Genomic DNA, 23,438 nt, shown 5'->3' with positions numbered 1-23,438 from the left:
GCTGTCCGGCGGTGCTCGAGTCCCGCTACCAAATAACGACCCGTTGCAGAAACAAAACAACACCCCGCACAAGCCATAATGATGATGATGATGCTGACGGGAGGGGGGGGAAATAAATAAATAAAAGCGAGCGAGAGCCGGCGAGGGAGAGGGAGGCAGGTTCAATTATCTAAACAAAGAAATCATGGCGGAGTGTTTACATTTGGCAGCCCCAAGCCTGGCGGATTACGGCCCCCCCCGGCCCCCCCGGCCCCCCGCGGTAGCGCCGTGCCGGAGCCCGCCCGCCGACCCCTCGCCGCGGCCCGGTAAGTGCGCAGCTGGCGGCGGCCGGACCCGCGCCCCGGCCCTCCCAGGGCGGGCGGCGGGGCGGGGGCCGAGCCGGCTGCCCCCGCCCGGTGCCGTGCCGTGCGCGTGTCCGTGGGTCTGGGTGGGTGGCTGTCTGTCTGTCTGTCCTGGGGGGGGGGACACCGGGACGGGGCGCGCCCGCCGCCGCGCTGCCCCCCGGGCTCGCCGCGCCCCGCTCGCTGCGCCGGCCGGGGGCAGGCCGGCCCCGCTGCCGGCCCTTTCCCGTTGCCGGCCCCTTCCCCTGCCCGTCCCCGTCCCCGCGGCCGCGGTGCCGCCTCCCCGGCCCGGGGTCACGGCGCCCGGCGCTGCCTGACGGCTCCGCCCCCGCGGCCGGCCCCGCCGCGCCCCCCGCCCCCCGCCCGCTGCTGCCGCGCCCCGCCGGGCCCGGGCAGCTGCCCGCCCGCGGGGTGTGCTGCTGGGGAGCAGGGGGGGGTCCGCAGGGTCCAGGGGCAGAAATCGGGGGGGATGCGGCTCCGGCTCCCGCTGTGTCCGAGCGGCGCGGCGGGGAGCGGGGGAGGCGGCGGGAGCTCGCAGCGGCACAGAGACCCTCGGCCCCAAACACCAGCACCCCAAACGCTCTGGCCACCAAACAGCCTGGTGTCGAAACGTCCTCCCCCTCAAATGCTTTTGTGTCGTCCCCCCCAGAACGCACCCACCTCAACATGATCTCAGCCGTGTATGTTTTACCACCAAACCAGCTTAGCCTCAGACACCCTTACTAAGGGGCCTTGCCTCCAAAAGCCCTCGCTCCCAAGCATCCTTGCCCCTGGTGCTTTTAGCTCCATTCTACCTTGCTCCCAAATGCCCTTGCACCCAAACAACCTCACTCCCGAGCAGCCTTACTCACAGTCTTCCATTGCACCAAACTATCCTCACCCCTAAGTACCATTGCTCCCAAACCCCTTAAACTGGGTACGGGGATTAGCTGCTCTTGAAGATCCTCTGAAATCTCCCCATCCCTATCGGTGAGCCCTATAAAACAGCAGGGACGGTGCCTGGGTCCCTCCCCCTGCCAGCCAGCTGCCCCGGACTGCAGATCTGGCAGCAGCACCCCCACAGGCTGCTGCTGTGAGACGTGGGAATGACCCTTTCAAACCGGCTGCAAGCATTGCTCCCTTGCGTCCATCAAAAAGTCCCCTGGCCCCAGTGCATCTCACTGCTAGAAAGCTGTAAAACTAATTTGGCACCTCTGCCCTCTGGATCTGGCTAACAGCGGCCTCCCCTTGGTTTTGCTGTACTAAAATGTGGGCAGGGTGTCCAGCTGCACTGCATGTATCCCCAAACCTGGGTGGTGGGTGCACATAGAGCTTCTGGGGTTTTGCAGGCTGTTCTGCTGGGTGGGTGCTGGGAGCGGAAGGACCAGCAAAATGACTGCTTTTGGTGGTAGGGTGTAAGGGCTGGGAAGATAGTTGGCTGGTTCGTGGTTTTTTTTTTTCTTCCTTCTATTTTTTTTTTTTTTTTTGGTCTTTCTGATGCTGTGTTGCTGTATTGAATCTACACGTATTTCTGGGGTTGTGCTCCCACATGTCCTAAATTCAGAGTGTCTGAGCTATGAGAAATGCGGGTTTGTATTCACCCTCTTTGGGAGAGGTAGACAAGATAATGTCTTTATTTTTCTTTGAACTTCTCATCTTTAAGTGTTTGGTAAGTCAAGCTCCAGAATGAGAGAAAAATGCCTCAGGTTGTGTTACAAGACACTGGAAAAGAAAAAGGGGTGCCGAGGCTGGGGGTTTAAGACATCTGCTCCTCATGTTCGCCCACGCCCTTTCTCAAGGGTCTTCGCGGTTGTTTATTGTTGTGATGCTGAGAAGTTGCTGTTCATATCAACGTGGCAGTGGTGTGCTGAAACAATGAGGGGAACAGAGAGGTGGAGATCCAAACTGGTGTCACTGCTGGGCTTGCTTGCTTGTGGCCCCCGGGTCTGACTCTCCAAGTGTGGCTGCCTCTTTGATGGGGCTGTGGGAGCACGCGGAGTGCTAAGGGGATGCCAGCGGGGCCTGTAAGCAAGCGCTGCAGCTCAAGATCTCTGTCCATTCACAAACCCCTGCAGTTGTCTTACCTTACCTGGAGTCGTGGCAGCAGATTGCTTGAGCAAGTTACAATGTGTGGATGCGCAGGTTAGCACGAGGTGTTAAACTATGCAAAACTTAGGCTCTGAAGACATTAGAGAAGAAAATTATGCTCACATTGTTTGGAAGGTCATTGCTCAAAATCTTTTGCTTCCTTTTCCTGTCTTTGCTCCCTCCTCTCTGCAGCTGCATTCCCCTACATCTGCATTTAGGCCAGGCATTTCTGGGTTTGTACATTCGGTGGATAAAAGGCCTGTTGAGGAAATTCCCCATATACTTCGATTTTTTGCCACTTTACTTCCTGCTTGAACTGTCAGTTCTTAGAGTCTCTGAAGGTCTGAGGCTGTTTTCTCAAGGAAAGCTCTTAATTTAAGTGGCCTGTTAACCGTTAATTGCTGTTCTGTTCTGGCTATTTACCTGAATATCATGTCAAACCTGCTGTTCTGGTCTGGAGGCTACACTGGTTATGTGCTCTGATCTCTAAACTGCTACTGCTTTCTGCTGTTTTATTGAAGACCAAGGTAATATTTTTTGTCTTAATGCAAACTGACATTTCGTAGGTTTAAGGATTTTGTTGAGCAAGCTGTCCTGCTTGAAACTGCTTATACAATAATATCAAATTTATGTCTGGTTAAAAAAAAAAAAATCTCTGCAATTTAACGTTCAAAGAATTGTGTTGTTTCCTGTTCTTCAGTATGGATGCATTTAGAGGAGGAAAGCATTTAAAGCTGGGCATAGCAATGAGGAGTTGATGGGTAGACGGGTAGACAGTCGAAAGAGTTAGAGGAGCTCCTGCTTGTCACACTAAAATCATTACTATGTTCAGTCTAACTGGTGCTTGCTCATCTAGTACATGCTTACCCAGCTGACTGGACTTTCGGAGAAGGTCATGTTATGTCCAGAGTTGCCCTAAGATCTGTGTAGTTCCAGCAACACTAGCACCGCCAGTGACACTCCATCCCTACACACAATTTATTTCTTTTACTGTATTTAATAAAGTTACTTTCCCTCCTTCCCTCCTTCCCTCCTTCCCTCCTTCCCTCCTTCCCTCCTTCCCTCCCTCCCTCCCTCCCTCCCTCCCTCCTTCCTTCCTTCCTTCCTTCCTTCCTTCCTTCCTTCCTTCCTTCCTTCCTTCCTTCCTTCCTTCCTTCCTTCCTTCCTTCCTTCCTTCCTTCCTTCCTTCCTTCCTTCCTTCCTTCCTTCCTTCCTTCCTTCCTTCCTTCCTTCCTTCCTTCCTTCCTTCCTTCCTTCCTTCCTTCCTTCCTTCCTTCCTTCCTTCCTTCCTTCCTTCCTTCCTTCCTTCCTTCCTTCTCTCTGGTAACTAACTATAAAATTGATGCTTGATTTTGACTGCTTGATTGGAATATTCACGCACAAATCTTTAAAAAATGCTAACCACATGGATATAATTTTGTTGCAAACTGAAGAGGGCATTAATGGGGCTGGCTCCCTTTTGGTGAGTGTTTGTAGTTTTTGATTAATGACTTCATTCAGGTATTGAGAGAAGAGGAGACCTCCTAAATGACGCTGAATCTGTTTCCCCTGTATGTAATAGAATGAAACTCTCAGGCTATTGCTGGACAGTTAGATATTCTGACATGAATATATATTTTGGAGCTCTGCACAAAATGAGGATTTCATGCATAAGCAACACAGTGTGACAAGTCATATCCTGTGTGACCTTGTGCTTACAGTATAAAGTTGTGTAAGAATATATTCTGCTAAATTATTACACAAAATAAATAGAACATACCTCATTTTTATGCTAATAATGATATTTTTCAATTCTAAGCTCCTTTTATGCTAAGACCTCAAAGTAAATTACAGGTAGAAATAAACCAGGCTTCACAACACCATTGTAAATTTTTGTATTATCATTCAGAGACTACTCGGAAGGTAGCTTTATTAATTACTGTTGTTTAATTTTCTGTTAAATATTGTCTGATTTGCCTGCTCTCTGAGACTGTTCTGTCTCCTAATATGTTATACATAAAATATTCACTTATGAAACTGAAGGAGAAAAATATTTTAATTTCAGCCACAAAAATGGACAGATCTGTCAAGGGTAAGGAGCAAAATAACGCTGAATTTGATTCCTCAAGGAATTAACACAGATTTTGCCAATAGCATGTGTTTTCTGTGGCTGGAACGTAAAGTAAATTTGGGATCACTGTGGTACCTGGTTCATCCTATGATGTAACTGTAGGTTAAGGGCTGATAAGATTTTACAAAGAGGTTAGCTAAAGGAAACAAAGGAACTCTAAATTATTTTGTTTAATTTGAATTACAAAGGGTAGGATTTCCAAAAGTGCTGATTACTGGCATAGTTCTGCTGTCATTAAAATCAGTGGTAAAAATCTCATTTACTCCAGTGAGAGCAGAATTAGGCCACTGACAAGTGCTTTTTCAATCCTATCCTTTATGTCTGCAAAACATGAGTTTAATCTTGCATCCCTGATACTCCAGCATGTGTTTCTTATGAAATCCAGTACAGGATTTGGTTCTCAGTCATACTGCTGTATGTGGAGATGGAATAGCATTTCCAGGATAAGAATCCAGCCCGTAATGTTCTACAACAGCTTTTTCTCCATTGATGCCGTTGAGGTTGTATGGGCAGTCAATTAGTACAGAATTTGCTGTAACTTATTACTGCGTATTTACAACCTTAATTCCAGTTTAACAGAATGCTTTGTGGTAGAACATTTACAGAAAGAACATGTGAAAAAATTATCGCTGTATGTATTAAGCAGAAAGAAAGCATCCCTATACTGCTGCGTAGGAGCAACTGACAAAACAGAACATATTACAAGAAACTATCTTTTTCATTAAGTCTGCACAAAACGAGGATTTAACGCATGGGCAGCACAGTCAGTCCCAGTGGTTTAGTGCCCATAATCCCACCTTGAAAATGGCTTCACAATAATAATTAGTGTTACAAAACGGACACTGCCTCTGATTTTGGCACGTATACTTCACACATAACTAATTGCAGACACATAAGGCAAGATTTTATTTTACCAGCCACCTAGTTCCAGAAGTGCAGCAATGTTAACCTTCCCATAAGATTTCCACTCTCAAACTGACAACTTTCTGCTTTGCCTTATTTTGTCACAATAATGCAGAGCATGTATGGCAGCCACCCTCACTTTGGCATGCTCAAACTATCCCTGGACATTAAGATACTATGACATGAATATATATTTGTGAGCTTTGCACAAAATGAGGATTTCACGCATAAGCAACATAGTGTGACGAGTAGTATCCGCCATGACCTTGCAAATGCAGGCTGAGCTCCAGAATAAACAGCTCAAAAAAGGAAGGAGTAGAGCATAGTCTCAGGTTCTGGAAGGAAATCCCGTAGCTTGGTTCCAAGCCTGTGTGAGCATACAACTCTTTCTACAAGTTGCTAAAACTTACCCGCTTTACACGGGTGGTAAAGTACCGTGGCTCAGAGAACAAAAAATTCCAACTACTTTTATAAAGGCAGGGTCATTATTACATAAAATCCATAATAATCGGTGGAACTCATCACAGGGTGCTTAAAATCCTCTTCGTGGCAGGAGCTTTGAAAGCTCCCAGGTTCCTGCTGTGGAGTAATGTTTCTCATTTTAATGGGGCCTACATTTAGTCACTTGTTTAGGCTATAGATCTTATCTCCTGTACATTTTCTTATCAGCCTTTTTCTCTTGCTAAATGAAGGATAGGTTTTGATGAAACAGTTTTTTCTGCCTTTCAAAAATAAATGGTGTGACCTTTTTCATGTAGAAAATAACATACATGTTCACATATATTTACACACCAGTAAATATAGGGAGCTAGGAAAGTATCTTCTCCTAGCTTTAGACCTGTTTGGGTCTTCTTCAGATGACCTCTCTCCACTGTTGAGTCTCTTGTCAGGTGGCTTAACAGTCAAGTGTTCTTTCTACTGACTGCTGCTTTCTACTGCATTAAAGTAATTCACTCAGTACCAGCAGGGATCAGAGGGCTCTCACACATGAGGATGTAACAAAACAATGCAATCAAATATCTAACAGTAAAGGCAGACTCAAAGATAGTACCAAAGGCTGGATTTAAGTGGCCAAGGGTGAGGACCTAAGTTCAAATGTGGCTCATGAGCCAGACAAGGGTCTCAGAGCTCTTCTCACACCTCTCTCTCAGCTCAGAACAATCTGGTGCACTTTGTCCCATTGTCAGAGCTGGACTTGAGTGTGGACAGCCGGACCCCTGGACAGGGGGCAAAAGAGGGCGCAGAGCCTGTTGGTGTAGTCAGGGCCCTGACAAACGGCCAGACATAATAATGTTGCTGTAATAAAAGCATTATTTGTGCACAGTCAATGACTCAGCAGTGTAAAGTTTTCTTTAAGGTTATCTTTGCACAGGTAGTAGTATTGTATTTTCTTGTTTGGGGGTACTAAAATTAAATACGATCTTGAAATATGCATGTTATCCTTATTTAGATGGTGTATGTTATTCAGCATACTTTTCAGTCCTTTGTTGTTTCAAATTTTGGTGGGTTTCATCTGCTTTTTAGGCATAAAACTGAGACCACAGTTGTATGCTTGTAGTTTAGCCCCAGAGCAAAATCCATGTAGAAGCTAGGCAGAAAGGGGTCTCAGGAGGACGTCTGTTCTGCTTCCTTTCTCAGAGGCACGACACCTGTGCCATTTCTCTTGAAAATTTGTTTGGTCCATTCTTAAAAACCTGTAACAAAGATTTTGCAGTCTTCCTGGGCAACCCATTGACCTAAATCTCTCTTGCCACTTTGAATCCCATTACCACTTGTCCTATCTAGATTAGACATTGAGAGGTGTCTGCTTGCTTCTCTACATTCACGTATCTGAAGATATGTATCTGTACCTGCCTGTCTTCTCTTTTTGGGGCTATGCAATCCCAATTTCTTCTGCTGTTCCTCAGAGGTCAAGTTCCTGACTCTCTCCAGTTAGTCTAGAACCAACCCATCCAGACAGCTGGACTCAGTCTCACTCTGGCTGATGCCTTGCCAGTTCTCAGTAGAATGGAAATTGTTTTTTTTATCAATACCCTCATTTAAACATCCCAATGTAGTGATTTCTATATAAGTTCAATTCCTAGGACTCTACTATTACATGAGGTTTGTAGACTATGAAGAAAGTAGCGACGATGGATAATGTATATCTTAATATGGAAATATACCTTATTTGTAAAGTATTTTTTCTTTTATGAGTATAATCTTTGCTCTCCCTCCTTTTTTAGTTGAGTGGATAATTTTAGGTAAATGACAACAACACTCCTATTTCCAATGCCAGGGTAGGATTGTTTGAAGTCTAACACACTATATAACTGTCCTATATATTTGCAAGAATGAATTATTCTAGTTTTGCTTTTGCTATGGTCTATTAGGAAAATCATGCCTAAATGTTAGAATTATGGATATATAGTTGCAGATGCAGCAGATTCTAGACTCAGTGCATACATTTTGGCCTGAGAACACATTCATTTTGCTTCCAAAAAGCGTTCTATAAAGTATAATATATTGGGTAATATTTCTTAAATTGTGAAATCTTTGAGGTTTGGATATTCATATATGCTTGCAGACCACCTAGCATTTATCTCTGGTTGGGGCCTTGGGTAGTTTAGAAATACAAATATTTAATGGTAGTAGTAATTAGCTTTCTTTCAGAGTAATAATATTTTTGAAGTTCCATCTTGGATGAGCAAAACCCCTTTCACAATTTTCTTCCTACCACTTTGAAGAATATTTTCTTGTAATTGGAAGCATTGCTGAAATTCATAGTTTTGTACATTGCCAAAACGCCACACTTCAGAAATGACAGAACTGTCTGCTCCAACCTGTCTCCTGTTTAAGATGTCTGGAAGTCAGAATGCAAGTGGCATGGCTGAGTGTATTCTGTGGAAGCCTCTACCTTAGTGTTTTATTTCAGATCAGAAATGATGTTTGGAAGGGATCATGCACTCTTCTGGTGCTCAGATTCTCATTATGGAGTGGTCTCCTAGAACCTAAAGCATGTTCCTCTTGGGTTAAACTACACCAGAGGTGTTAACTTGGAACCACCTAGTGTCCTCCAGCTGCCTGGGGGCATTTGTTCCATGGGACCAGACCAGAACTGGACTGAAGTAAACTACCTGAAGAGTGTGCAATGGGATGCTGGGTCCTTAGCAGTGAATGTTTTGCTTTACAGATCATCTCTTGTTTCCCAGCCTTATCTGGGAAATGTAGACATGGTCCATGGTCTCTGAACTGAGATGCCATTAGGAAATAAGCCCTGCTGCTGATTGCAGTGCACCAAGTTTACCACCCTGCTGAAAATTCTCCAAGGAACATTCTGTCAGATACCATTTCCTAACCACAGTGGAATATACTCTACTTTATTAACATTGTGAAAGAAATGACAGAAGGGTTTTCTTTTGATTGTATTTCTGAACCTTTGTGGAAAAGGCCAATTGATGGAACTATTTGTGGAATTTCCTGCTTGATTTTCATTGGATGACCCTGTGATAAAATACCTTCTGAGGCAACAGCTTCACTGGATGGCACCACAGACATGAGGAGAGGTACTTTATGTGACCTATGAAAACTTGACAGAATATTGAGTATACGGTATCCATTTAAACGTAGCTGTCATGATGTATTGACAGCAGCAGTAGCAAATAAATAATACATATTTCTAAAATTTCCGTAATTACATGTTTACCCAATAGGCCAGAACAGCTCTGTCCCAAGGAGCTGTTGCAATCTGAGTAAATAATACATGTTTTAAAGTCCATAATTACATATTTAAACGATAGACTATCGAGGAAATAATGCACATTTTAAAAAGTCCATAATTACATATTTACATGATAGTCTGTAAATTCTGTAATTACTTATTTACACAATAGACCATAGCAGCTGTTACAGTCTATTATGGTAACTCTCATAGAATTATATTATGGATTTTTTTATAACTTAAAAATTAAGTATATATAACTAGGAAATTGTATTGTTAGTCTTAAAAGAATCCATAAACCTCTAAGATAAGAAAATCTGTGGAAAGGTAAAAATTTAGGGTAATATGGATATAGAGAAATTCTTACCCCTTCAGTGATAAATATGTATATATATATTTTTTTAGCATGAGGATCTTACCAATTTCAATTAATTTCAGAATTTCTTTATTTAAGTAGCTGAAATATAAATATTCAACAATATATGATTATACTTTACTTATTGTCATGTAGACATTCAATTTGGATAGGCATTTGGGATTCCTAAAATTCTTTAGTTCCTTTTCTGCTCTTATTAAAACCAGTGATAAAACTCCCATCAACCCTGGTTTCAGAAATCATTTATATTGAGGACAGCACTTAAGCATGTACTTGAAATCAATGACACTTAAGCATCTTTTAAAAATAAGCACACACTTAAGGCCTCTCAGGAATTCTGGTGGACTGAAACATATGATTAAATGCTTTCTTGAACCGGGATATTGTCTTCTATGAACGCAGAACTGGAACTTTCCACGTTCGGCTTTTTGGTGGGCCACAGGTTTGTGTTGCTCATGGTATGTCTTGTCCCTGAGGAAAAGCCTTTTCAGCATGTTTAACTACAGACATATGTGTGTAAGAATCAGTACTCCAGCAAACGTGTTGCTGCTTCTTTGTTCCTTGTAGAGATTCATGGACTGAGAATTCATCCAGTGTTTTCCATAGCTCAGCTGCTGAATTTATTCCTCATGTTAAAGACTGGATCAATACACCTAAATGAGACTTCTGTCCATAATTACTACTAAATAGCAAGGCTAAATCAAGCAAGTCAGAATCTGACATTTAACTCAGTTGGACCTTATGCATTTAGTAACGAAACAGAGTATGAAAGAGACCTTTGATCCTCACTGTTACTTTCACTAAAACATATGAGTTAAGAAAATTTAAACTGCTTGGAGCTCCATTTCTAGACATGCCTGTAATGTAATGAAATATACAAATATGTTTTAACAATGGTTGGAGGTCAAGGTGCGCAGCTACACCATGTAGGCTGGTCATATATTTGACTGAAAGTAGCAGGTAAAGAGCTGGAGGGTTTGGCAATGAACAGTTCAGCACCAAATTTTATATATAAAAAGGATCTATTTGGAAACAAAGGAACCATTTTATCAAGCACAATATGCAGAAATTGACTTGCACAGGGGAAGAAAATACTCAGCAAGATATACTTTTGCTTTTTTTTTGCTATAGATCTTCACAGATGTTGTTATGACACCAGTGCATGCATTTGGATATTTGGTTAAGTGACCTGGAGCTTCAAAGGCCAAAGGGAAAGTCAATATCAAGCCTTTGTTAAAAGCACAAAGCTGGTAGAAGAAATGATTATATAGCAGGAGCCTAATTCTTCTCTCTTGAGTGGTGCTTTTCACCTGTGTAAAGTAGATAAACACTGCCAGACTGTTTGGTGTTTGAAACCAGCAAATGAAAGCAAGAGTTGTAAAGGATTAGAGAACCAAATATAAAAGCAGAAACTTCAGATTATGTAGAAACCACGTTTAAATGGTTCAAATTTAAAAGCATCTTCATTCGTTTTTACATTCTCCACAACAACTCCTCGCACTGAGAAGTAAAAACAGAAGGCATACCTCTCTTGTTGGACAGCACTGTGGCACTCAGTACAATGAGAATACCAATCCTCTTCATACAACTGCTATCCCTGTGAAGCTGTCAAGGTAATTTTTCTACTCTGTGCTTCATTTTAAGATATACACATAAACATTTGCTGGTTTTTGTAACACTTCCAAGCTTTACACTTGAGTTAACATGCAGCAGTTGTCATCTTTTACATGTGCATCCTAATCCTGTGAGTTATTTAGATTCTTTGAAGGTTTTGTGGATCTTCTGCTTTTCACCAGGTCAGTGTTGTGAGTCTTCACTTCTCTGCCCTTTTTTATTTGTATGACATCTATCCTTGCCAGGCAGACGCATTATCTGCCAGAAGTTCTGCTACATATTATTGCTAAATGCAGATTCTCTGTTCACGTAACTATGACAGTTCTCTAATAATTCTGACTTGAGGTTGAATACATCCAGAAGTACACAATATAAGTTTATACAAATAAACAAGATGTGTTGCACCATATAAGATACATTAAGGGGAAGCTATATTACCGTACACTTTTGGAGCATAAGCCAGTTTATTTTATTTTGAAAAATCCCACTGGGGAGAGAGCACAGGGAATGTTACATGAAGAAGGCAGGCAGATTCCAACACATTGTATTTGCCAATAAGTGTACTTTGCACCTGTAATTTTGTTAATTGTCAGAAGTAATCTAAGTTCATCAATTATCAGTGACTAATTCTATCAGCAGTGTTTCCAGGAAAAGTTAAAATCCCAATAGGATTGACACAACACTTTCTCCTTCAGAGAGAGATAAATTTAGTATGGAGTAATTTGTCTCACATGGTATTTTGGAATAGACTTGAAAAATTAGATTTGAGGCTACAAGGAGATTTTATTGCTGTCTTCATGTACTTAGTGGGAGAGTATGTCTTTTTGAGAAGACAGAGCCAAATTTTTTTCAGAGGTGCACAGGGAAAGAAGAGGAGAGGGGCACAAGCTGCAACAGAGGAGATTCTGATAAGGTACTGGGAAGAATTTCTCACAGTGGGGCTAGTCAAACATTGGAACAGATTACCCAGACAAACTGAAATCTCATCCCCTGGCAATGTTTTGCACAGGGTCCCCAACTATCTTCTGCAGGTTGCACTAAACATAGGACAAGATTTTGGTGATGAAGAGTAACTGGAGGTCTTACTGCTTTTGGTTGGAGATCCCTCACCATCTTGCCCATATCCTGCAGAGAGCTTTTACATTAAAACGTGCTGTGCTATATAAAAATAAACTATTGCTATTACTGGTTTGTGGTAGTCCTCGTTTGTGATAGAAGAGCAAGTGATTACATCACTTGGCAGCTATGATGACAAATACATATTTGTCAAAAATAGTTATTTACTTTCTATGCACTTGTTAGTTTTCTTTTACTGCTTTTGTTGTAATAATGGAACTTGAGGACAGAGACAGATTTCTTCCCTGCAGTGTTAACTACAGTAAGAGGTAGCATTATGGAATGTCATCTATTGCCTCTTATAATGATAAATATTTCTGAGACAAAGCATTGTGAAAACCTATATGTATAAATTACTCTATCCTGGTTATTAGGATGAAGAGTAAAACTACAGTTTGCTATTACTAGGGGTTTGTCAGCAACTGAATGGTTCCTCACAGGCAGAGAATACCTCCTTTTCCACACCATCTTTTCTGCAGTGTATGTGCTGATTTTAAGATCTTTAAGCAAGCAGTATATCTTTTCCATACAGGCCAATGTTTTGCATTTCATGGTGCCAGGTTTAGCTGAGGAACACTGCAAGAAAGGAATGACCATCCTTTAAATACTTCTTTTCTTAGTCCGTTGTGCTCTATTAAACGTAAGAGTCTGTAAATAAAATATTGAAATGGCTGGGCGTCTGGAATAGGGAGTCAAGTTTTCCAGCACAGTTGGTCAACAAGGCTTTTATTAGAGATGGATAAACTGGGACTTGGAGAAACTAAAAGACTTTCCCATCGTGTCCCTGGGAGGAAGGTAATAGAGCTAGCATAGGCCTGAGGAATTTTGCCTGTTTGGTCCCATGCGTTAGTCAAAAGAAAAAGGTACAGCTTAGTAAAGCTAGTTATTTTCCTTCTGTCTTAAATGTATTCTGAGAGATGAATTTGATGAATTTCAGTGTTCATCAAAGCAGAGGAAGTTTTACTGTAGCTCTAACTAGAGCGAGAGACAGTGTGGAAAGGTGTTGAGCAAGCAAGCCCTCACGGCTGTATTAATGGACTTCAAACCTGACCTGCCGCACCCCTTCAGTGAACTGTCAGGCCTCTCTAGTTCAAAGCGTATAAAGGGGAATTGGGCTGTAGTTAACAGCTTCATCTGTTTTTCTGTTGCGTGGAGTCTTGAATCTTTGTTTTAAAGGGTGTTAGAAAAATATCAAGCAGAAGACTAATGTGAGGGCTAATATGAGGAGCAGGAAGAATGGCATATGAGGCAAAATGACCGTAGCTAAGAACCTTTCGTAGCAGCAGAGCAGAATAGCTGTGGTTCTGCCCTGTTGAGTCCCACAGAAATTTGAACAGTCAATTAAAATGGTATGCATATGAAAGACCAGGAAAAAAATGTCAACGAATTTTCAGATACAACAAATTCTGTTTCTATGTATTATTTTTCAACCTTTCTCTTGAATCTTGTTTGATTTCTACTGCTTTTGTTCAAAGGATGCATTTTTTTAAAATGCAGCTGAATAACTTTTCTGAAAGCATAATAGCTAAATGGATCTCGATTTGGTCCTGACAGTCTTATGGGCATACACCTAAAATAATAATAACAATTAAGAAAAATAGATGTCTGTTGATGGTAGTCGTGCATGTTAAGTAGTAGTTGTTCATGTTGTTCAGGAGACACATGAAATGCAGAAAGTCAGACTTCTAGGAATCAGGGATTCAGATAACCAAACTAATGATTTCCCCAAACTTTTATATTTTATATTTCTAGTACGTGATGTTTACACACACAAAGAGAAATGCCCCAGCTGCTGTTCTATAGAAGCCTTGTTGAATGACTGAAAAATAAAATAAGAAGTCTTGTTCTTATTTGTGAACAGCACATGTAAGTAATTGATCATTAACATAAACAAGGGCTAGTGGGCTTGGTCCCTAATATATTTTTAATACACTAATGAGTTCTGAGCAAAAGATAGGAAAATGAGTAGCTTAGTATAAAACTGATCAATATTCACAAGCTCATGTTTTCACAAGCTCCATCCCATGATCTCTGCACAACCACAATGTACTTTTAATGGTGACTGTTGGTCACATTTTCTATATACCCAAAACAGTTTTGACAAAAGTACCTGCATATCAAAAACGTGCAAATGACTAGTGTCCGGTTTGAGGCTGGTTTAAATTTTGGCTTATCTACATCCCCCAGCTATCACATATTTTCACAACTGCATTTATATTCAGTCAGTGGTGTCAACACTGTAGCTTGTTTTTGTGATAGGTCCTGTAATTTCTCTGGATGCTATTATAATAACTTCTCTATCGCCTGCACCTTTTAATGATTCATAAATTCCTTGATTTCTATGAAAAGCAAACTATAATAGCACCATAATCAGGACAGCATGCTAAGGTATAGCAGAAACTGCTGCTGCCTGACTACCTCCAGCTTTCCTTCATTGCCTGACTAAATTGTTCAAAATGAGGTTTCCACTACAATTTGAAACAAGGAACTCCTGAGTTCAACACGAATACCAGTGAAGGAGACCATGCTGAAAATTAAAAAGCAAAATAGACAATAACATGTAACAGATTTCAAATAGGGTACATGCAAGAGCATTCACTGTATAGCAGGCATATTATTAGCCGTACTATAATTTCTTTTTCCTCTTTCAGTCATTTGGATTTTTTAACTAACAGTTTCCCCTACCTACTGCCTACACATCACATACATTGCACACACGTGTTCTGCCACAGTGATACCTTCCAGTAACTTTTTCTGGGATGGTTAAACAGCTTCATTTGAAAACAAAAAGGAACTTCTGTGAATCAGGCTGTGTGATAAATGCTGGGATTCTGACATTCCTCTTTGTTTTTCACATACCAGGACTAAATCAGTCCCATAAAACTGTGGTAAGTGAAATATCATAGGAATGACAGAAATTTCAGATAATCAGAGGTGTCTGTTTTTTTAAATTATTATTATTGTTTTTTTTTTCCCTCTAAGCTTTTAAGAAACTAGCTCACTCTTAGAATTAGGCACTAGATGCAAAAGCTTTTCCAGAAACTAGTGATGTGTTTCATTTTATTCTATCTTGGAACTGCTTAAAAGCTTTGATTCTCTGCTGGCCACGTCACATCCTGTGTAATCAGTCAGCTTGAAAGGTGTTCATCGTAAAACTAAACATTTTTCATATTAATTTTGATAACTTTCTCATCTGATTGGACTGACATGGAGAAAAGTCTCCTAACTTCTACAGGGTAGACATAAGGTACCTTAATTTCATAAATAAGCTTGCACTACAATGGTTCATGATGAGATCTGCTGGTAGAGAAACAGAGAGTTGTCAACGTGTTCTTTTCACAACCTGTGAAGTCATTTAAAAATAAGCTTTCATTGATCAAAGAGTTCATTCTATAGGGAGTGATTTTTCAGATGTGCTTAGTGCTGGCCTAACTCTGCATCCACTGAAGTCAATAGGAGTTCTACCATTAACAACAAAGTCAGGCCAACTGAGTACTTTTGAACATCACACACGTCATATGTGATGGTCTGAATTGGTCTGAATTTTTGGGTAAAACTGTGCAGTGCCAGGAGTTGGACTCGATGGTCCTTGTGGGTCCCTTCCAACTCAGGATATTCTATGATTCTATATTTTTTAGATTTTTTTTTTTAAATTGTGAATATATAATTTGTACTTTACTAAACCAATTTATAGAAAACCTCTTTATGCAAACATTAACAATCAAACAGGTATGAACTACATCCTTATTCACCTACTTCAAAGTAATACTTCTAATAACATTGAATGACGTTCTATCTTCAAGCCAATGTCAGATCTGGCTGGTTAGGGGGAATGTACAAAGTAGACAGTAGGAAAAACAAAATGGAGTTCAAGTATGAAACACATCATCTCCTCATTGTTATAAGAGAATTTACATATCAAGTCTTGGAATAAGATATTCTGATTTTTTTTTTCAAGAGATATTGTAGATTGGCAGTAACTATTCCTTGATTAGACATATAATTGCTTTTTCACTCACCCCATTTTTTTTTCTGAAGATGTTAGACACCAGCCTGCTCTGTACAAAGGACTGTCCTCTTTGGCTGGTGATTTTTTTGGCAAGAAACTGTTTTCCCTTTTCTTTTATTCATGATATGTTTCCATTTTAACTATCAGTTTCCTGTTTCTGTAGAAATCACTACACCATTCCACTTCTTGAATATAATAATAATAATAAATATTACATACAGTAACTCATATAATATAATAATCATTTAATGTAACTTTATTTTAAAACCAGCTACTATGCTGGAAAATTGGAAGTTAAATAATGTGCCTAGTTTTACAGAGTATTCTATTGCAACTAGTTTGTGATATGTATAAATCAGAATTGATTATTTAAAAGAAAAATTATGCATCTCTAATCTACAACAATGTTCAAGTATATTGGAGAATTGTGACTAAAAGTGATAAAGTTGACAAGTTGGCCTGGTTCTCCATGATGTCATGAAATGTGCTGCTTTAGGAGGGGTATTCAGTATTGCTGTGTTTTAAAGCTGGGTGAACCATGAACAAAATTTGCAGATGATATGCTGCTCTCTAAAGTAATCCAGATTTTAAAAGACCAGAGAGGAATTTTAGAAGCATCTACCAAAGTTAAGTACATTAACAGTCTATTAAAAGATGCAATTCTTGGAAATGCATATTATAAATCTGTTTATAAATAGATTTCTATAAATAGAAATAATTTCTATAAATAAAAACCTATATTCAAAAAAAAAAATCTATTTCCAGGTTCAATAGTTAGCTTTAGCTTCTTATGGAGCTCTCTGTGTCACTGTGGACAGATCAATGAAAAACGCTCCCTGATAGCTTGGCTGTTGAATCTGGTCTGGCCACCATTTAAATCAGAGTCGATACTGTAGCTGATTTCAGTGAGCAATGACCAGGTTCTTAGTGGGTTGGGATGAATAACATTACCAAAATGTTATGCCAATGGCCCTGTCCTATACAGAATTTTCTGATCAGTTCTGGTCATCCCTTAAGATACACAAAGAAGGAAGTGCTCTCCTTTTGGAATTGCTAGAAATACCAAAAGACTTACAATGAGGACAACCAAAGAAACAAAGTGGTTTTAGAGGACAAGCAAAGGAAAAGAACACTTAATGGCTTAGAAATAGTTGAATGATAGAGAGAAATAAATTTGGGACACCTCTGTTCCATACTTTTTAGCACATCATCTGAATAGTAACTGAATCTGGAAAACAATGGAGCTGAAGTAATAAAATAAAGTCTTGTTAAGTACAGGGTGTTTCTGACTTTCACCTTGCAGAGAGTCTACATAAATGTGGACTTGTGACTGTGGAACAGGACATAGCCATTTCCTAAGTAAAATCAAATAAATAAGGTCAATTATGTGTCATTGTTAATGTCTTGATTTCCTTTTAAGAGCCACGATTTTTTTTTTCCTTTACTGAAAATTCTGTAACTTTATAAAATAAGCAATGGTCTGAGCTAAAAGTGAATTAACTTTGCTGAAGAAAACCATTGATTTGTGTAAAGCTTGAGCCAATCCCCAAGATCCTCGAGTATGCCAGCATGTTCTCGTATTGCCTTATATTACAGTGATAGAGAAAATTAAGGAGGCTTGCTGATGACATCATTTGTAGGTTGCATTGGGTTTTTAAAAAATTGTTTCCCTCTTTGAATTCTTCTAATGTTCAGAGCTCTTACTTCTCACCTCTTTCTCTTGTGAAAAACAGAAATAATTCATTTGAAATTAATGGAGGACATCAGTGTGAGAGACTGGAGCTTTATGCCTTTCAAGGGTAAAGTCCCTCTGCTTGTGCTTGTTATTTCCTGCTAGCTTTATTAGCATAAATTTGTCTACACTGAATTAATTTGTCTTCACTTCAACTCTGCCAGGCTTTTAGTCTGTCTGAGTGTACTTCAGTCATTCTGAGTTTTATCCTGTTTCTTTTCAATGACTAACCTACTGGTTTTTCTCTCTCAAACGTATCTTGTCTTGTACTGATTGTTCCCACACTTCCTGACCTTGTAGATTAGTCTTTTATGTGTTAATCTATCAGACGCTTTTCTAAAGAGTGTGGAATATATGCTTGTACCTTCCACTGTGATCAATAATTCTTAATTCTTCTGAAAAAAAGGGCTGAGGGCATTTTTTAGGCAAGATATCCCTTTGGTGAGCTGTGTTAGCAATTTCTCTTGCAGCTATACAAACTCTTAATTGCACTGTTTCCTGAAATAATAATATTTCAAGAATATGACACAGATGTGAAGTCAGGGTTTGGTATTGTCCTAGATAGTGGTTATCACTTACCTCTCTTCAGTCGAGATCATATTTCTGAACAGGGTTTAAATATATCTGTTAATGATTCCTCTATCTCTTCTGACATATCTGTCTGAGCTCTGAATTAATTCTGTCTGTTCTTGGAGTTATGTCAACTTCCAGAGTTTCTAATTTCTTGATGAGCTGTTCTGGCATGTTACTGATTTTCTTTGGTGTTTATTTCTTCCTCCCCCCCAAAATTTATGTCTGATCCTGTCATCAGTACCAACCTTGTTTTATGGACCACAAAGTAGAGAGTTCATTTTTAAGCAGTCTCTCCTTCCTGTTAGTAAACTGCCATTTGCCATTTCATAGGGGTGCTTCTGTTTCTCTCAGTGACCTTATCCTCTTGCTTGAAAAAAAAAAATAAATCTTCATTTACAATTTCCTTGCCTTACACGAACTTTTCCTTTCATTTTCCCCTTTGCTTTCAGTATCAGTCTTGCAGTCTTTTAACTTCATGCTGTAATTTTTCCAGTTGTTTTCTCTGTCTATATTTCTATACCTTAAATATGCATCTTTTATAAATTAATTTTCTTTCATTTTCCTCTTCATCCACAATATATATATTTTTAACACACAATGTTCTCATGCTAGACAGCGCATATAACCTTCAGGCATGTAATAATTGACTTCCAGTACTTTCCATTTTCTTCTCGGTCCTTTTCCTCCAGTGCTGTTTTCCATTCAGCCTCACCCACTGTTTTGGTAATTCTCTTTGCTGAATTCAGAGTTTTGATTTTTTTGTGTGAATGTATTTTTGTTGCATTGTCATCTTAATTAAAACTGTAACTAGATCGTAACCGCTGCTGAATTGATTCCAGCTATGTCCTCTTCTGTTCAAATCCTAGGTGAAGTAATAATTCCTGCTCTCATTCTTTTATATATTGTTGAAAGAGGCAATCCTGTCTATAAAACGTGCTTAAAAGCAGTTATAAAAGCTGTTTGATGAGCCAGATTGTAATCTGTGGTCAGTCCTGTGTTTGTGGAAGGAGAAGGTATGACAGAGCACAGAGGCAGGCTACCCAAGGCTGCACAGCCCAGGAGCTTCAGCGCAGGCCGTTGTCGTTTCACACGAGGGCTGGGGATTTTCTGCCCTGCACTCCCCACGATGCTGCCGCGGGGCGGGCTGGGGGCTCCCTGGCGATGCAGAGCACCTCTGGGCTTCAGAGGGGACACTCTGCGAGGAGGCAGTGACAGAGGCAAATGAATGTCAGTATGTCCCTCTGACAGCGTTACAGTACCGATAGCTGCTTTTAGCTGTCTTAGCTATGAAACAGTGCTTTGTAGAGTAGTTCATAGAAATCTGAAGTTGTATTTTAACAATAGGTCTCCAGCCTTGCTGACAGAAAAAGTAATTTATTTTGCAGTCTCTTCACATATAATAACACAATCACATATAGTAGATTCTGTCCTTCTGCACTTTGCTATACAGTGTTAATGACTGGCACTTATAGACTTTACAAATTGAATTGCACTTGTATGAGAAACTGGATTGATAAAATAAATTACTATATCTTATAGGTTAAGGTTTTGGTTCTGCAATTGTAGCTGTTACAAATTACCTAAAACCCTTTTTATATTGCATTTCACATGGCTATATTTTACAACTACTCTAATAAAAAATTCTATACAAAAATTGTTTGATATTAATAGTAATCATTAACAACTTGATAGATTCTTGTTAAGTATATTTGCAATACATTTAATCTTATTAAACTCAGCTCTGAGTTGTTTCTTCCAAATATTATAGGTCTTTATGAATCTAGCAGTATAAAGAAGAGATTTCAACCATTTTCGGCCAAGAATTAGGTTTAGCTTAATGGATCAATTCTTTTCTTATTAAACTGAGTCTGACCAGTGCCAAGTAATACATTCAGCATTGATCTTTGTCTCACCCTGCTGTAGCGTGCGTTCTCTTTATGTACATGAAAAATAAGGTGTCAAGAATGAAAACAATGCCTGTATAATACAAATATAGAATTTCTCAGACTTCCATTCTGCTTATCCTTTCAGTTTGTTATTAATGTCTTGTTCAACGATTTCTGAAATGTATTTTTAAAAATAACTTTTCATAAAATATATTTCTCCTTTTCTGTAATTAACAACAACAAAATATAATAATAATAATAAAAGAAATAATAAAATAAATCCATATAATACTTCTATATATGAAAGCCCTGATAGGGGTATCATATTCATTTTTAGAAGGCCTACATGTATCTGGTCTATTTTTATGTGTATGGGGTTTACCAAGTGATGTTTAAATTCTAAACGAAGGGACCCTTCTTAACAAGTAATCTGAAGCAGTGGTCTCTTGGGCTGCCTTTATAAAAAACATTTGGTTTCACCTGAAAACTGAAAATGATATGAAACTGGAGATACATTACATGATAGTCCAGATAATGGGAGAAGTTGAAAGATCCTAGTGTTTCTGCTTAATCCCTTTTTTTGCGCTTTAACATTAAGAAATAAATAACTTTCTGAATCCTGAAATTTCAGATAAACTGCAGATGGGAATTCCATGAGAACTTTGCCTTTTTTAATCGGTGAAAAAAAAATTGTATTTACTGCACTAAGATCCCATTCAGAGTCAGTTTGTACTTATAAATGCACCTCGGGTTTTGTTTGCACTGGGGACCTTTTTCAGCATTTTAAGTGTGTGCAGTGGCCAGATTTTAAGTGAAGGTGTGGGTGTATTTTGTAAGCAATATCATACAAAAGTTAACCATCATATTTTTCTGTATCCAGAATTACTGTTGCAGAGTTGTGAATGCAAAGAGTAGTGAAAGAAAATGATAGAAATATATGCACAGAATACCAGATCAGTATTTGCGGATTTCATCTTGTACTCATATTTTAAATGATTTTTACATTATGTATCTTGAAAACATGGAATATTTTTAAAATAGTCTAAGTATATGGTAGTGCTTATTGGGCATACTCTGTACAAACTACAGATCATAAAAAGAAAAGCTTTATTTGGGAGTAAAGATGCTAGGCTCTTTCTGCATTTGTATTTAAAATCATTGTATTTGTTCTCTGAAGGAAGGATTCTCAATGGAATAAATGTATTTGTTCTTGATACATTTTTGTAAAGATGAACTACATTGTATCCCTGGTTGCCTTTTATATCACAGTGTATGCTATCAGATGTGGACTCTAGAACCTTCTGCTACAAAATTACAGACTTCCACTTTTTGAATTAAATGCACATTGCTTTGTGAACTTGCCACTCAAAAGCAAAATAATTGCAACGCTTACAACAGTCAGACATTCCATCCTGTAGAGGGCAATGGTACACACAGACCAAATGCAGAGAGTTAGACCAAGACCTGTAAATCCTTCCAAAGTCTTTAATACAGTGTAGTCCTAAATACGTACTTGTGTGCTTGCTCTCATATACTGTCATGCACGTTCATCTAAAAAGGTTTTTTTGTTATATCTGTCTGGCATTGCAGAAAATGTTTCAACACTAAGGAGCTATGACTGGAATTTTGAAAGGAGAGTAAATAGCATCAGTACCAAATTTCCAGTGAAATTCAATGGATTTGTTTAAAAAATTCCAGTGTTTAAATAATTGAGAGAGTATCAGGCATGTCAGTCAAGGGGACTTATGTGACTGAAATGGGCGTTTCATGACTGACCAGCCACAGAACTCTTTGACTATGCATTTATTGTAGCCAGACACAGAGCAGATTAAAACAAGAGTTAAGGATGAATTCAGAGTTTTATTATTTTCCCTCATGTCCAAGCTGTGCAGTAGTTCTACATCAATAAACTCCCATTTGTGTCTTTTTCTCACTAGTCGTTCTAACCTGTATGTCTCTGGTTTTAGGCATGGATACAGTACAGAGACAGCATTATTATCTATGGTAGCTGATCTCTAGATCAATACCAGTAAAGTATCCACAAAGGTTTTGTTGATTTGCTTGAGAAAGCTTGCCAGGATGGATAGGAAGGTTCTTCAGCGGGTCAGCTTCTTTCTCTCTGAGTAATGAGTATTTCTCTCGCTACCTAGGAGGCTAAAGTAAGACAGTCTGACGTTTTAGCTGATATATAGATGCCACTCAGATTTGTATATTCTTATTTGACTCCAGTCTGTCCAGTTGCTCAAGCTCAGGAGATACAGGGATGTGAGGGAGAGCAGGTTAGCTAAAGTTTATCCCAGCTATGGTACAATCTGTTCTTGCAAGCCACTCTCTTTGATATATCAAAATGACAGCTTTGCCTTCACTGCAGGTAAACATCTGCTTGCTTTTTGCCAGAGGAGTTCACATTTTCATCCGTTTTGAATGAGCTGCTGTTGGCATAGCTGGGCTACCCAAAGATAGCTCTTCCAAGTTCTGGTGGACATTTGTTTTCCTTAGACTTGTCAGATGCCTGCAGAAGTAGCTCAATTTCAGAAAGGCTGCACATCCTCGGATTTCCCACTGACTTTGTAGTTTTCATTTATTTCAGGTCCTTATTGTTTCAACTTTCTTCACTCTAATTTAAAGCGAGTCTCTGTCCATTGCTGGTCCCAGCAACATATTCCCCAGAGAGAGAGCCCTGCTCTGATAAAGGTCTTGTCACAAGGTTCCATGTTACTGTACGCCAAAGGCTGGCTGACTGTTATCCCTCAGTTTGTTGTCTTGTAGTATATTTCTAGAAAATTTTGAAAAGTTAAAAACATACAGCAATAGGACAAAGAGGGCAATTTCACCATGTTCACTGAACATGTTGTAAGGCAGTAAATGGTGTAAGTAAAAGATGACATCTTTTCTCTCCTGGGATTTGGTATATGTCCATAAACCCTGTTTAGATACATAGCCTTGACCTGGTTTGTAGAAAATTAACATATGTTTTCGGCTGTCAGAAAGAGACTGGGGATTTTTTGTAC

The 23,438-nt window shown here is 39.6% G+C and overlaps 1 protein-coding gene across 1 annotated transcript in view; it reads left to right on the top strand.

Annotated features, from left to right (window-relative positions):
- The window catches only part of LOC308193336 (uncharacterized protein), a 440,865-nt gene that overhangs the window by 49,146 nt on the left and 368,281 nt on the right, over positions 1-23,438 (top strand). The window lies entirely within an intron of this gene.

The sequence above is a fragment of the Anser brachyrhynchus genome, assembly GCF_964034855.1.
Source record: "Anser brachyrhynchus genome assembly, chromosome: 3".
NCBI lineage: Eukaryota > Metazoa > Chordata > Aves > Anseriformes > Anatidae > Anser > Anser brachyrhynchus.
Note: the sequence above shows the minus strand (reverse complement) of the source record. Positions and strands in the feature narration are given on the sequence as shown.